Genomic DNA, 13,940 nt, shown 5'->3' on the forward strand with positions numbered 1-13,940 from the left:
TTCATAATCTTGAATTTGCTTGTGCGACTCCTTATATGAAATCAACCAAGCCTTCTTTATAGCATTCATATACCTTGTTGCGTGCTCAATTAAAGATGGACTATCTTCTTCACGCAACGAATCCAACACCTCAAATCGTTTCGCCTTAAGATTCAGCGACAGTACATACCAATGACCATCGTCTGGTCTAGGTCCCAACTTTTGCAAGGCAGGGAATAGAAGCTGCAATAATCATAGCAGTAACAAAAAAGAGGGAGCCATATTTAAATGCAGGGACCACAAGAAAAAGTTATCATGGCAGAAGAAACAAGTTACCCGATAATGAGTGCTAAACTTACGATGCAAAACAATCTAAGTTATCATGGCAGAAGAAACAACTTACCAGAAACTGAGTGCTAAAGTTACCATGCAAAGGTAAATGAACTATCATACCAGACTATGTATATATAATGAAGTTATCATGAAAGAAGTGCACTGTAAAAAATAAAAAAAGTGTAGACAATGGATATTAAAAGTGTAGAGTGCCAAGAAAACCCAGAAAGTACCTCATTTTGATGGCTTAGAATGTAGTGTTGGTCCCGTCGGAAATGATGAAGTACAGATTTAAAGTTGAAGTCTCCAATAAGCAGATAAACGGACAACAGCCAAGGGAAGATAATCTTGTTTGGCATTTCCAAATATTGAAGAACACGAACATGCAACTCGGCAATACTGGTTGAGACCTGCCCCGTTTCTCTCACACAATTAGCAAGCTCGCCGAGTGTGACCCACCTCCCATCAATGTTGATTACCCTGACGCTGCAATACCAGAGGGGAAGAGTCTAAAAAACAAATGGAATGGCAACAAAATGCATGAAAAACTAAGAAATGGTCGTTTATTACTACTTAATCTTGGAGTTTGAGTCAGTTGTGTGCTTGATAACTTCAGCGTAAACAACCTCATCATCTTCGCTGGGGATGAGGTCCGAAAATGGCGGCAGCAGGTATTGTGATGGGCGGGTAACCCTAACTTTCCGAATTAGTGATCTAGGTGTGGCGCTGGGCTGCATACACTCTTTGGGTTGGGGTAAGTGTGGTGTAGAAAATGTGGGAATTTGAAAATTCTCTGCAAAACAATATGAAATGCTTAGCAAGGATAGGTGATGATAAAAAAGGTTAAACAATCTAAAGGGTTTCAACCAAAAGTGGTAGATCATAAGTTATCAGTCTGTTTGTGAATAATTTATAAAGCAGTCTGGACAAAAGTTATCAGCAGGCATTGATATGGTAGATCAGTCTCTTTATAGGTGGTAGATCATAAGTTATCAGTATGTTTATGAATAGTTTATCAGCTGTTTGGACAGAAGTTATCAGCAGACATTGATATGGTACGTCACAACTTTGGCATTCTCAAACTAACAAAAATTGATTACCTCCTTGGACAACAGCTCTTCCTTTGGCTGATGGGTTGTTATGTTCAAATTCTTCCCACCACATAAGTACTTCATCATCGTCAAGTTCGACATCGTACACCCGAACACGACGGTCTTTTCATGAACATAAAAAAACAGGTAAGATTAGGGGCATGATAAAAGGATATTAACGATAAACAAACCAAAAAAATGCATATATAGAAAATAACACTCATGAGCTCCGTGGATAAGACCATCAAAACAACAAGGGAGGGGGTGTTGTCAATGCCTTAGTGGGAGAACTAAAAATTACCATAGAACATATGGTCTAAGGCAGGGTAGTGGAGCATGTTGTCAAAGTAATGAGAGGTGTTACCATCGTGTAGCAAATCAAGTTACCATGGAGTTGGAAGGTATGATACCGGGTGGGAGAAGGGGATGTTATATTATGAAAACAACACACGATCATGTTGTCATGGGAGGTAAAAATAATACATTGTAATCAGTAATCACAAACAGGAGTACACACATATAGAAAATAAATACAAAAGCACAACACACAAATTATGGTGAACGAGAATCACAAAATGGTTCATTTCACATAACACAAAAGCATAAAGAGTCATATTACATTCATCCACACACGCACACAGACATAGGGAAAAGGAAGAAAGCACATAAAAACAGTTAAAAAGGTCTTCGATTAAGTGCCTCCATCATTCACTCGTTGCTTTGAAGCGAAGACACAAAAAGGTCTTCACTTACCGGAGTTGGCAGGCAGCGCCCAAGCAACCGGTTCAACGTCAATGCCCTCAACATTCTTCGCGGCAGTAGAGGCAGGCGCTGGGATCGCATCTGAATCAGCTAATGTTGTAGCTGCTGCATGTGGTACTTCTGTTGCTTGCGGTGCGGCTACTGATTCTAGCACTTCTGTTGCTTGTGGTGCTCCTGCTCCTGTTTGTGGTGCATGAGGTGATGCAGGAATACCTTGAACCGCAGTTGCCGCTGGTGGAGCCACTGGTGGATCTTCAGGCATCACACCAAAAATGGAGCCAAGCCCGAGAGAGCAGCTTGGTGGGGTGAAATCACCATCAACTCTAAATACAGCATCGTCGCTTGCAACTTCTGGAGTAACAACAGTATCTTCAACTTGAACTTGATGATGCGATTGGACATTCTGGGAATCATCCGCAACTTGAAGTTCAGCAGCTTCGTCTTGAGCATCAGAATTGACCGCTTGGACTGCAGTATACAAGTACACTTACCATCAGAAAATACTATAGTTACCATCATAAAAAAGTAAGAGTTACCACCAGAAAATGTTATAGTTACCATCAGAATAGTCAATACCCGGAGCTGTTTTTCCTGCATCAACACCAGATACTACAACAGCTACTCCAGCTTCAGGGGGCACGGACACTTGGGCAGCTTCGGTGACGGGTTCAGTAGCATGTTGAGCTGCATAAAATGAGAGGACAAAAAAAGTTATCACATTAAACAAACTAGATATGTACGTTTAACATCAGACTATTTATCATTCAATGCATACCAGTGTCCATGATAGGAGTTTCATCAGCATGAATTTCATCATTACCAACTGCAGTGGCAAGCTCTTCAACAACAACAGTGACGGTGGGCATTGTAGCCAGTTGTTCTACAGATTCAGCAGCATCAGATGCAACTTCGAGGGCTGCTGCTGCTTCGACGGACGATGGTGTGGTAGCATGTTGAGCTGCATAAAATGAGAGGACAAAAAAAGTTATCACATTGAACAAACTAGATATGTAAGTTTAACATCAGACTATTTATCATTCAATGCATACCAGTGTCCACGACGGGAGTTTCATCAGCATGAATTTCATCATTAGCCAGTTGTTCTACAGATTTAGCAGCATCAGATGCAACTTGGGGGGCAGCTGCTGCTTCGACGGACACTGGCAAAGAGCCCATCACAATTGAGAAACAGTAAGACGCAGCTAGCTATGAGCCTCCACAGGGATTTGACTGTCTCAGCCGTCGGATCCCGAACGTACGTTACATATCAAAGTCAGGCATTCCTGGTCGCCCACGCGCGTCGCGTACCGTCTCATGGGCCGCTGCTCCATGGAGCGACCTCCTGTTGCTATCAGTAATCGGGCCGTGAAGGCCCAGTCATTCCCTCTCCGACGCTAACGACCCAAGTAGCCCAGGTTTCACCTACATCCCACCCCAAACAACAGTTCCTCTATTCCCCCGTGCTGCCGTTCCTTCCTCCTCTAGATGCGATGGCGTTCCTCACTCCTCGATGCGCCCGCGATCCACCGTGGGCATGTGTGACTGCCCCCGCGACGGTATGGTCCGCCCCTCCTACACTTCTTCCTTAGCCCCCTTCTTGTCGTTTTTAAATTTCCTGTCTTGCAGCGTTCGTCTACGGCGGCTGCGGCATCCGCCCGCCCCGTCGGCTTCCACCGCTGGCTGTCGTCATACTACATCGTCCTCCATGCCTTGCAGATCTTCCTCACGCCCTTCCCCTCCCGTAACCGAATCTGGAACTGATGCCTTAAAGGTCCACTGTCCACCTCCTGTCATAATGGTGATAATGGTAGTTAACCTCAGGGGTTATGATGGTGATTAATTTGCGGCGTGTGTGCATTACCCCAATCTCCCACTCTTCCTTCTATATTATGTCTGGTAGCATTCCTTCTTTCCTGCCTTCTGTGTTGTCTCGCCACCATGCCTGCTGTGGTGTTGCCTAGGTCTATTCTTGCTGTCTATTCATCTTACTCCTAATTCTCCTACATGTTCTCATATGTACACAACTTCCCTCCTTCGTTGCAGGTTTGCAGTGCTCATTCGCTGGGATTTCTGTGTTGGAATTGCTCGTGCCTGTGTGGATTACACCCAATTGCAAGCATCGCTTCTGGACAAGTTCCACAGCTGACTCATTCTTACATATTGTTGCCTTATCATCATCTACTATCTTTTTCTTTGTTACTGTGATTTTAGTTGTTAATTCTATGTGATTTGTTTGATTTTCATTCCAACCAGCCACATCCATTTTGTCTCTTTACTTTCCTTCCGTTTGTTTCAGATTTCATATAACTGTTTGTGACACATGCTGAACCTAAGTAGAATAAAAATGCCTAAATGTTCTCAATTACAAGACCATGGAAGCGATGTGTGTTAGCCACATTGCGGTATAGGACCAAGTAGAGTCATGCCCCAATGTATGCGGGCAAGGATTAACGAACCACTTAATATGCACAATTCAATTGGACGGCCAAAAAGAAAGAGTATGTTAATTCACCTCCACTTGTGCTGCTTTACGACATTTTCTTTACCTTGATATAATCATGTTCTATACTGCTGTAAAAGAATATTTAGACTACAGGCATTTGGTCCCTCATGATTCCTTGTGGCGCTTGTATCAGTTTCCCCTACACTGTAAAATACTGAAAGTTGAAAGATTAGACATCCATTTACCTGACATGAATACTATTACTTACAAATCAAAAGAAAATCTTGAAACTGTTGAATCTAGTGCTGAAAAGTTGAAGACAATTATGCTTACTGAATGGTTTGTTGCAAACCAAAAGTTTCCAGAAGCTCGACAATTGACATATTGCAGTTTCCCAAGTGAATGGATATGGGAATGGACTGAGAAATTGTTGAAAAAAAGGTGCGAAACTGGTGAAAATATAGGCCATGTATACTATGTCTATCCATCTGCCGGTGAGCGTTTCTATCTTAAGATGCTTTTGATTGTTGTAAAGGCTGCATGTAGCTTTGAGGATTCGCGTACCTTCAATAATATTACATACAGTACATTTAAAGAAGCTTGTGTGGCTCGGGAATTATTAGGTGATGATACAGAATGGTACACTGCATTTGATGAGGCGTTAATATGGGCAACATCGGCTCAGCTTAGGTATCTTTTCGTGGCAATCATTTCGCATTGCAGTGTAGAAGATGAGCATGCATTTTAAACAAATACTACTCTTACATGACTGATGAGATCCAGCAAAGCTACCGTGTTAATGAGAAAGGACTTCATTAACGGGAGCTACCCTTCCAGGTCAACAGAATGACATCAGTCCACCAAAAAACAAATGTCTTTGAGTTCACCCGTCTTCTGGTTCAAACAAAAGCATACCGAACCAAGTAAGTACATCTAGCCAACTATCAATACAAACCAAGGTAAATATTCCCTTGTACTGCAAGTATTTAGATTTTCATATATATCATGTCACTATCATAATTTCTTGATCTAATTAAACATGATATTGCAGAAGAACATTCTGCCTGAGTTGCTACTGAAAACAAAAAGCCGGTCAGTGTTCCTTCAGTTTTCTTCTCACACTGTTATCTTACGATTGGTACTTGCCTCATACATCTACTTGCAAAATAGAATAAACCAAAAACTGGCGAAAACTTCAACCCCATTCAAATTGATGAAATCTCAGTCCACTCCCCAGCTGCAACAACAGACATATCTCCACCTCTAACCATGATATCTAAATTTTATTCTACATAGTATCATTCCCTGCTTATCATGTCGTACCTTACCATATTCTCCTCCGAAGCATAAAGGTCCCTGATTAGACAATCCCCAGAAGCTACTAATGATATTGGAACCAAGCGAAAGAGAAATTCTACTAAGAGGTTTGTTCCCCAGCTGCCAATTCATCACATTACCAATTGTTGTAATATCTGCAAAATGACTTGAACTCACACTTCACGTGCCAATTACAAGACATCAATAGATGGGAAGAAGTTTTCTGCCCAAAAGAAACTGAACATGGGTGCCCCAGAACAGAATGCCACTTGAAGACATAAGATTCAAAAAGAAATGAAGGAAGAGGACAAGCATCTTTGTGCCTTCGCGGATCAAAATATTAATGTTTGCCTTAATAAGAAAACCTTTCGTTGTCTTCTCAGCATCCACTTCAGTGTTTGCCATCTGCCCAACGGCCTGCACAAGTCTACCAGATGTGTTTTCTTCTTTTGTGCTAATAACAACATGTACAATGCACTGATAATGACCTTCATGCAACCAGCAACTATGCTCTGCTCTTCTTCATTAATCTTCGTAAGAATTTCGTCCAAGATTACCTTCCAAGGGATAGGGACAATCCCCAAGTTACCTGTGAATTTGCAGCCAACGTGTACACAACATTTAGAAAGAAGAATCAACAACAAAATGGCAAATAATATAATCATGTCAAATCTATTACCTATTGCCACTGGATGAATCTATCTTGCTTCATCTCACACTAACCCACAAGGGACTTGCTAGAAGTATATATAGCACCAAGCAGGTCATTATCAAGAGCAAGCCAACTCACAGTTTTAAATTAAATTCATTAACTTCTCACTCCCATTCAAGTATCAGTTATGAGTAGGACAACCTTTTGCATTCCTCTTTAATAAAACTACATAATAGGATTTCATACCTATGTATTAAAGACTGACAAATCACACCAACCACCGAGTTGGCAATTTTTTTTAAAGATTTACCAAAATATTTATTCGCAGCCACAAATATTTCAGAAGAAGGCTATTTAGGAACCAAATTGAAGGCAATTTTTACGCCATTAAATACCATGGTATACAAGCTAAAGTCAACTACCATCACACTTATCATTTTATAACATACCATGGATTTTTTTCAAAACTGACATATCTTTTCAGAACAATCTCTTTTATTACATCAGATATGGACGGGTGCAGCAACGTGCGCCTTCATGGTCTAGTAGGTTGTGAAACGACAACAGGAGACGTCAATGTGGGATGATCTTCAAGATCCACAACCTCTATCGGCTGTGAAGATGTTGCTCTTAGTCGAGGAGAAGACCTAGTCTTGGTAAACTGCACCTTTTTAGCGGCATTAATTCCACTTGACTTCCTGAAAAAAAAGCAAAGTTGTGAGATGTAGTGTTAAAATGAACAGACATAGATAGCTATTTATAAGAAAGTAGATGCATAGATGCATAGAAACAAGGAGACAGTTACAGGTTATCATTGTAATACTACTAAAATTACCAGACAAAACAGTTCAAAACTACCATGCAAAAATAAAAATACAAAAAAAAAGAAATACCAATTGGTTCAACAGATTACCTAGATTTTGGGATACTAGATGACGCCTCAAGTGTACCAACTTGTTTGCAGGGTGCCCTGAAAAAATAAAATGAAGTAGTGAACAAAGAGGTTGGACCAGTAGTTTAGAACCAAACAAAGCGAAGATGTGTATAAGACAAAAAAGGTGCAAGTTATCAGAGGGGTACTACTGAAGTTATCACATAAAATTAGTTGAAGCTACCATGCAGTGTTAGAAAACAGAAGAAATACAAGAAGTAGAAAAAATACAAAAGGATATTTCACCTGCGTGGAACCTGTTTAGTACCAGCTGAGGGTCAAATGACCTCACCGGTGCCCTTGTCAGCCAAACGGATCTCAAGCTCTTCTACAACAACTTTCATGACAGATAAATGAATGTCCCTTTCTGACAGCTGGACAGGCTCAGGTGGCGGAGCAGAACGGGGTGGAGATGGTAGCTTCAACTTCTTGTGCCTCCGCATGTAAGCCAAATTTTTGGCAAGCTGAGCACCGCATCTTTTAACAGAAGATTCAGTGGCCAGATCAAACTGCGTGTCTGTCATATCACGCTGGCTGAGCACGCCATCCCCTGAGCTGCTTGACACCATGTTAGAAGTACCAGTGAGCATGATCTGGGACTCAATAACAGGTTCATCACCCGCACGGTCAGATAAGCCTTCAACATTTCCTGCTACACTGTCACGCGCTTCAGCGTTTGCACCACTTGATTGAGTTGGGTCCACATTTACTGCTACACTATCAGGTATGCCTTCAACATTTTCTGTTACACTGTCACGCACTTCAGTGTTTGCATCGCCTGAGTGAGTTATATCCACATCCGTTGCCCCGCTGCCAGATGCCACATTCTCTGCCCCGCTGCGGGAAGAAGAACCATGATGGAAAACCGTAAAGCCAATGTAATCATCATCAGATCCGTCCCCGTCGTTTTCATCCGTATCACGGTCAGTATCAGACTCATTAATATTTTTCTTGCCAGCACTCTCCGATTGACGGGTACGGCGTGCAGGAGAGGGCTTTGCCATATTCCGGGTAGCAGAAGAAATCATCCTAAGATCAGTGTCTAGTCGACGAGACACATGTGAACAACCATCATCATCAAGTGAGACGAACCCTTGCACAAGATCGCCAAGCAAGCCAACAAAGCCAGATGAAAACCGACCCACGAGCTCAGAAGCCTTTGCAAGTTTCTACTCATTAATAACAATCAAAATAGACAAAAAGGGACACTTTTAGTTACTAGACATTATTTTTAGATGCAAACAATAATGGACACACAAAAACAGACAAAACAAGAGATCATAAGAGAACTAAAAGAATAGGCAGGATTTCCATACTCAAGTTATCATGTGAGTGCAACAGAAAGTATCAAACAAGTACAACACAAGTTATCAACAGTTAAAAAATAAAAATTAGATTGGTAAAACATGATTTATCAGGCAAAACAGACACAAATTACCATGTGTATGCAACAAAAGTTACCATCATAAAAAACAAAATAAAAATAGCAATGAAGAAAATATTTCAGATGTGTAATACAAAAACACTTATAAGGTTGCATAGTCATTAGTTACCATCAAAAAATGTATCGACAGTAAAGAAAAAGGCTACAAAATACCAGAATACATATAAACAAAAAAAAAAGCATACCTCTTCACTGCAGTTTGGTGGGACATGCACACGCATGAACTTCCCAAGACCTTGTAAACCGCCAAACAAGCAGAAATCAACGCTAAACTGGGGTTTCAACTAGTGATTTGTTGAGAATGAAAACGAGTAAAGAAAAGTATAAATAACAAATGCATTTGCAATAAGTACATGAACTGATTAGAAGGAAAAGAAAAAAAAGTTACCGGTAGTTTGCCATAAGAAATTCCGTCCGCTTGGACATCCATACTAAGCAATTGGGATATCTTCTCTTTTGTCCAAACATTGATAGCAAATGCACCATCAGCCAATAAGATACCAAGACCAGTAAGATCGATAGCATCAATGTACAGAAGCTGGTAAAAAGAGTCGTTGCTGTCAGAAATACACAACCAGACAGCAGGAAAAAAAAGCACCAACACTTACATTGTAGAAAAGAAGACACCCCTTTGTAGGCCTCCCCTTCAGAAGTGCCTTATGGAGCTCATCAGCAATGAACTTAGACCAGTTCAAGTCCTTGACTCTATTAATGTTTTGCTGAAAAAAAAGAAAGTAAATGAACAAAAAATCTACATGATATAAAGCAATACAATTACCATGTAAACATGATGCAAGTTATCAGCCATGTAGCATAAGTTACCAGTACTTACCCGCACACTATACCATCTAGGGTTGATCTTGTTGGATGTAGTAGGAGCAATGACAGTATTGCCAGCAAGCATAAGCCACATCCGCTTGAACTTCTCATCATAATTGACAGAACTTGTTATGAGATCAAGGACATCAGTCATCTTCGGTGTGTGACCAAGCTCACCAAACATCTCAATCCCTAACTCAATATTAGCTTCTGTGGGCATACTGTAAGGGACATCATTCCCACCACGGGGCACACCCATCACACGATGAACTGACTCTTCGTTAACAGGGATCCTCCCACGCCCCGGAACAACCACTTCACGAGAGTCTGGCTCATATAACCCAGCAAGCCATTCACTAAGAAAACTGAAGAGATGGTCGCACTTGATCTCTCAAAGGCTTTTAAAGTCCATTTCATCGATAGCATTTTTCCTACCATCAGACAGATCTTTACACGCAGCCAGAAGTGAGTTAGGCGAAGCCCTGTTACGAGGTGGAGGGCGCTTTGAAATTTTTGAAGGAACACCCTCATGGCCATCACCACGACATTTGCGCTTCCTTGGCATCGTGCCCCTGAGAAATAAAACAATATTAAAGGACTGACAAGTAAGGAGTTACAAAAGGTGAATTGGAAGATACATCAACCAATGAGATAACAAAAACAAAAAGTCTGGTAACTTGTATGAATGAGGCTGATAGCCAGAACTTAACAACCATGATAACTTTCTTAAAATGTCATTGAAAATAGATACTGAGTTGTCTTAGAATGTCAATGAAAATAGATACTGAGACAAATGGGTGATTTGAAAATGCAGATAGAGTAATTAAAATGGCAACAACTTAACAATTCAAGTGCTAGTTTGAAGTAATAAGAAATGGCACAAATCAAAACAGAATGCTAGATATAAAACAAGTGGACAACAGAGGGGTTGCAGGGTAACCACTAACAAAAATCAGTGGTAATGAGAAGCAAAAAAGGACTTGGAAAAAACATTACGCAATAAGTTGTATCTGAAACATGTGCTAGAATGAAATTCGTGGTAATACTTAACAAATTCGGTGGTAACTTTAGTGAACGAATCCTGATAGATGTGCACCGACCACAATTTAAAGTTGCATGTGAATCTAAACAAGCCACACCTCGCACAATACAACATCACAGATCTGCACCCGAAAACACATCAGGGAGGGGGTTGGATACAGAGTTCACATCCACATTCCAAAAATTCGTTAAAAATGGAAGGAACCACGCGTGGATCAGACTCGTACAAACCACCCACCTTCAAAATCGGTCTTCAACCACCTATTTCATCGCCATCTATGCCTAATCCACAACTTATCCCCCCTCCCCCCCATACGACCTAGAATTAAAACGGATGAACTCACATATGCATTCACAACTCAATCAAAACTCGACGAAATAGGTCGCTGCAACATATGGCGCTCTCATCCGCGGAACCCCAGGCTTTACCCCACAACGGAAACACAACGGGGAGGGTGGGGGGGGGGATCTCACCAGAACAAGTCGCCACCGACCGCCTCGGAAGCAACCAGCGCCCGTCTGGAGTGGACTCGCTCGATATCTGCAGAAACTCGAGCGATTTGGAGTGGACTCGCTCAGAGGAAGAGGGAGAGGAGAAGTAATGGCGGAGTGGGAGGAGTGGGGCGGATTGGAGCGAGAGCTGTTGCAGTTTGGGAGAAGAAGAGAGGGGATCGTGGGCGAGGGAAGTGGAGATTGGACGAAGCCGCGGCGGGCGGGGCCACTTGCCAGAGGGAGAAAGGGCGCGGGATAACTCCCTCGCGCGAGAGACGCTGGGATGCAACGACGCAGATCGGACGGCTATAGTATCGTTCGGACCTTTTGTCAAATACAGAACGTTCGGTCGTTACATTTGTCGTAAACAAATTCTCAATAATGGCATTGTTTCAATCAAGATTAATTATCAGCATGGTCCATACTACCAAAGTGCAAAAGCTCAAAAATATGGCAGCGCAATGTTTTTACCAAAATAATATTGCGAGCTCAAAAATATGACTTGTTTGTTGGTATGGCGCCGTGTTTGATTGATAAGGGGGTTGTTGTACTACAATATGCAGATGATACGGTGATTTTTTTGTCTCGTGATTGTGCTAAAGCTGTCAACCTTAAGTTGTTACTCTACCTTTTAGCATTGATGTCGGGGCTTAAGATCAACTATTTGAAAAGCGAAATTTTTGTGGTAGGTGCTGATAATGGAGTTTCTAGATTTTACTCAGAGCTTTTTGGTTGTGTTGTTTCCACTTTACCTATGAAATATCTTGGGGTGCTAATTAGTTTTGATGCACCTAAAACTATCGGCTGTGAATTCCTTGTGGGTAAGATGATTAGGGGAGTGGATGCCTCGAAGGGGCATCTTCATTTGGGGGCAGGCTTATTTTGGTCAATTCTTGTTTGTCTGGTATCCTTTCCTTTATCATGTCTATGTTTTTGTTAAATAAGACTACCCTAAATAAGCTTAACAAACCCACATGAAGCTTCTTTTAGCAAGCTGGGAGACTTAAGAAGAAAATTCGTGTGGTCAGATGGAATGTGAGATTTGTTGCTTGAAAAATAAAGGTGGGCTGGGTGTTTTGGATCTTAAAAAACAAAACACCAGCTTCCGTACTAAATGGTGGTGGAAATTGGATACTCAGGAAGGATTGTGGCAACAAATTGTTTGAGCTAAGTACTTTCGTAATCAGACGGTTGCCACGATCAAAGCTCGCTTTTCAGATTCTCCGTGCTGGAAATTTATTTTGAAAGTTAAACATATCTATATGGAAGGTAGAAAACTTCTTAACAGTGGTAATTTGATCAGGCTTTGGCATGACCCCTGGCTAGGTTCAAGCATCCTAAAACATGAATATCCTATTTTGTTTGATATTTGTAACAATCAAAAGTGCACGGTTGCTTGTTTTGTTGCTGATGGGTGTTCCCTAAGTTTTAGGAGCCTTGCTATACTGATCAGTGGAATAAGATTGTGCTTGGAGCTAGAGCTTTACGTTGAACGACTCCCCTGATAGTGTGACTTGGAGCCTGAATAAATCAGGCAGGTTTAGGACTAAATATGATTAGAAGTTGCTGGAAAAACCTTTCGCTGGTTCTCATAACGGTTGGATCTGGAAAGCCGTCATCCCTCTTAAATTGAAATGCATATGTGGAAGTTGTTTGGAAATGCCGTGCTAGTCTAAAGAAGAGAAAATGGTTGGCCTATGTGCTCTTTTTGTAATGTTCTTGAAGATGCTCAACACCTGTTTTTCGGTTGTGGGGTCTGTATCTGTTTGGGTCACTATTGATAGAGTTACAGGTACTGATAGCTGCCCAAGGAACTTGTGGCAAAATTTTACTTGGTTCTATGCTTTTCTACTTTAGGGGCACAAATAAACTATGATGTGTGTGGCTGCTATTTGCTAGGGGATTTGGACCCTTAGGGACAAGATAACCTTTGAGCAGCATGTTATGCGATCTCCCATGGAGGTTATCTTCACTGTTTGCTCTTTTATGATGTAATGGGCAGGTCTTCTCAAAAGCGCGGACAAGGATGTGTTCCAAGTTGGATTTAGGGTGTTGATAAAGAAATCTATGATGCTCACTTGGTAGATGAATCCACCAGTTGTTGTGTGGGCTTGGGACATGCTTATGGGGTGTGATCGGCTGTTTGAAGGGCTCCTTTGTGGTTGCGTTTTGGTGGAAATGTTTCCTCGGGGGTGAACTATGTGTGCTTTGTTTTGTGGCGTAGCTGTGTAGGTTAGTGTTGGTTTTAGTTGTTTGGTTACAAAACTAGATGTGTTGTCAGGTTTTTGCCCAGTAAGGGGTGTTTGGAGGTCGAGCACTCATAGCGGGTTTTGTGGCAATGCACTAACTCACCTCCCTCTCTTTCCCTCCTCCTCATCTTGCTTGTAATGTTTGTGAACTTCTGTATTTTTGTTAAGCAACTAATGGAAAGGGGATGCTCGGTTGGAGAAAAATCACCAATGTTTTTGCACCTCTCAGCACCCCTTAGTTGGACAGATCGATTCTGTATTCACTGAATGATTGAGTTACAAAGTACACATACATATATCCCCTCAGGGAGAGAGAGCCAGCGCTCCTGAAAATGTGGCACGCAGGCCACGAGCGTTGCTCGATCCTACAATCTAGGAATGGACTCG

The 13,940-nt window shown here is 41.6% G+C and overlaps 1 long non-coding RNA gene across 2 annotated transcripts; it reads left to right on the plus strand.

Moving 5' to 3' along the window:
• Positions 1-3,610: 3,610 nt before the first annotated feature.
• On the plus strand, positions 3,611-13,661 carry LOC119367525. 2 transcript variants are annotated; one of them, XR_005176339.1, is made up of 8 exons: positions 3,611-3,721; positions 3,792-3,936; positions 4,209-5,102; positions 5,232-5,298; positions 5,446-5,700; positions 7,891-8,232; positions 8,326-8,431; positions 13,307-13,661. It is a non-coding gene; the product is annotated as an uncharacterized LOC119367525 (long non-coding RNA). The 2 variants fall into 2 exon arrangements; XR_005176340.1 differs by lacking the exons at positions 7,891-8,232; positions 8,326-8,431.
• The last annotated feature ends 279 nt before the right edge of the window (positions 13,662-13,940 follow it).

This window comes from Triticum dicoccoides, chromosome 2B, assembly GCF_002162155.2.
Source record: "Triticum dicoccoides isolate Atlit2015 ecotype Zavitan chromosome 2B, WEW_v2.0, whole genome shotgun sequence".
In the NCBI taxonomy this organism is placed as follows: Eukaryota; Viridiplantae; Streptophyta; class Magnoliopsida; order Poales; family Poaceae; genus Triticum; species Triticum dicoccoides.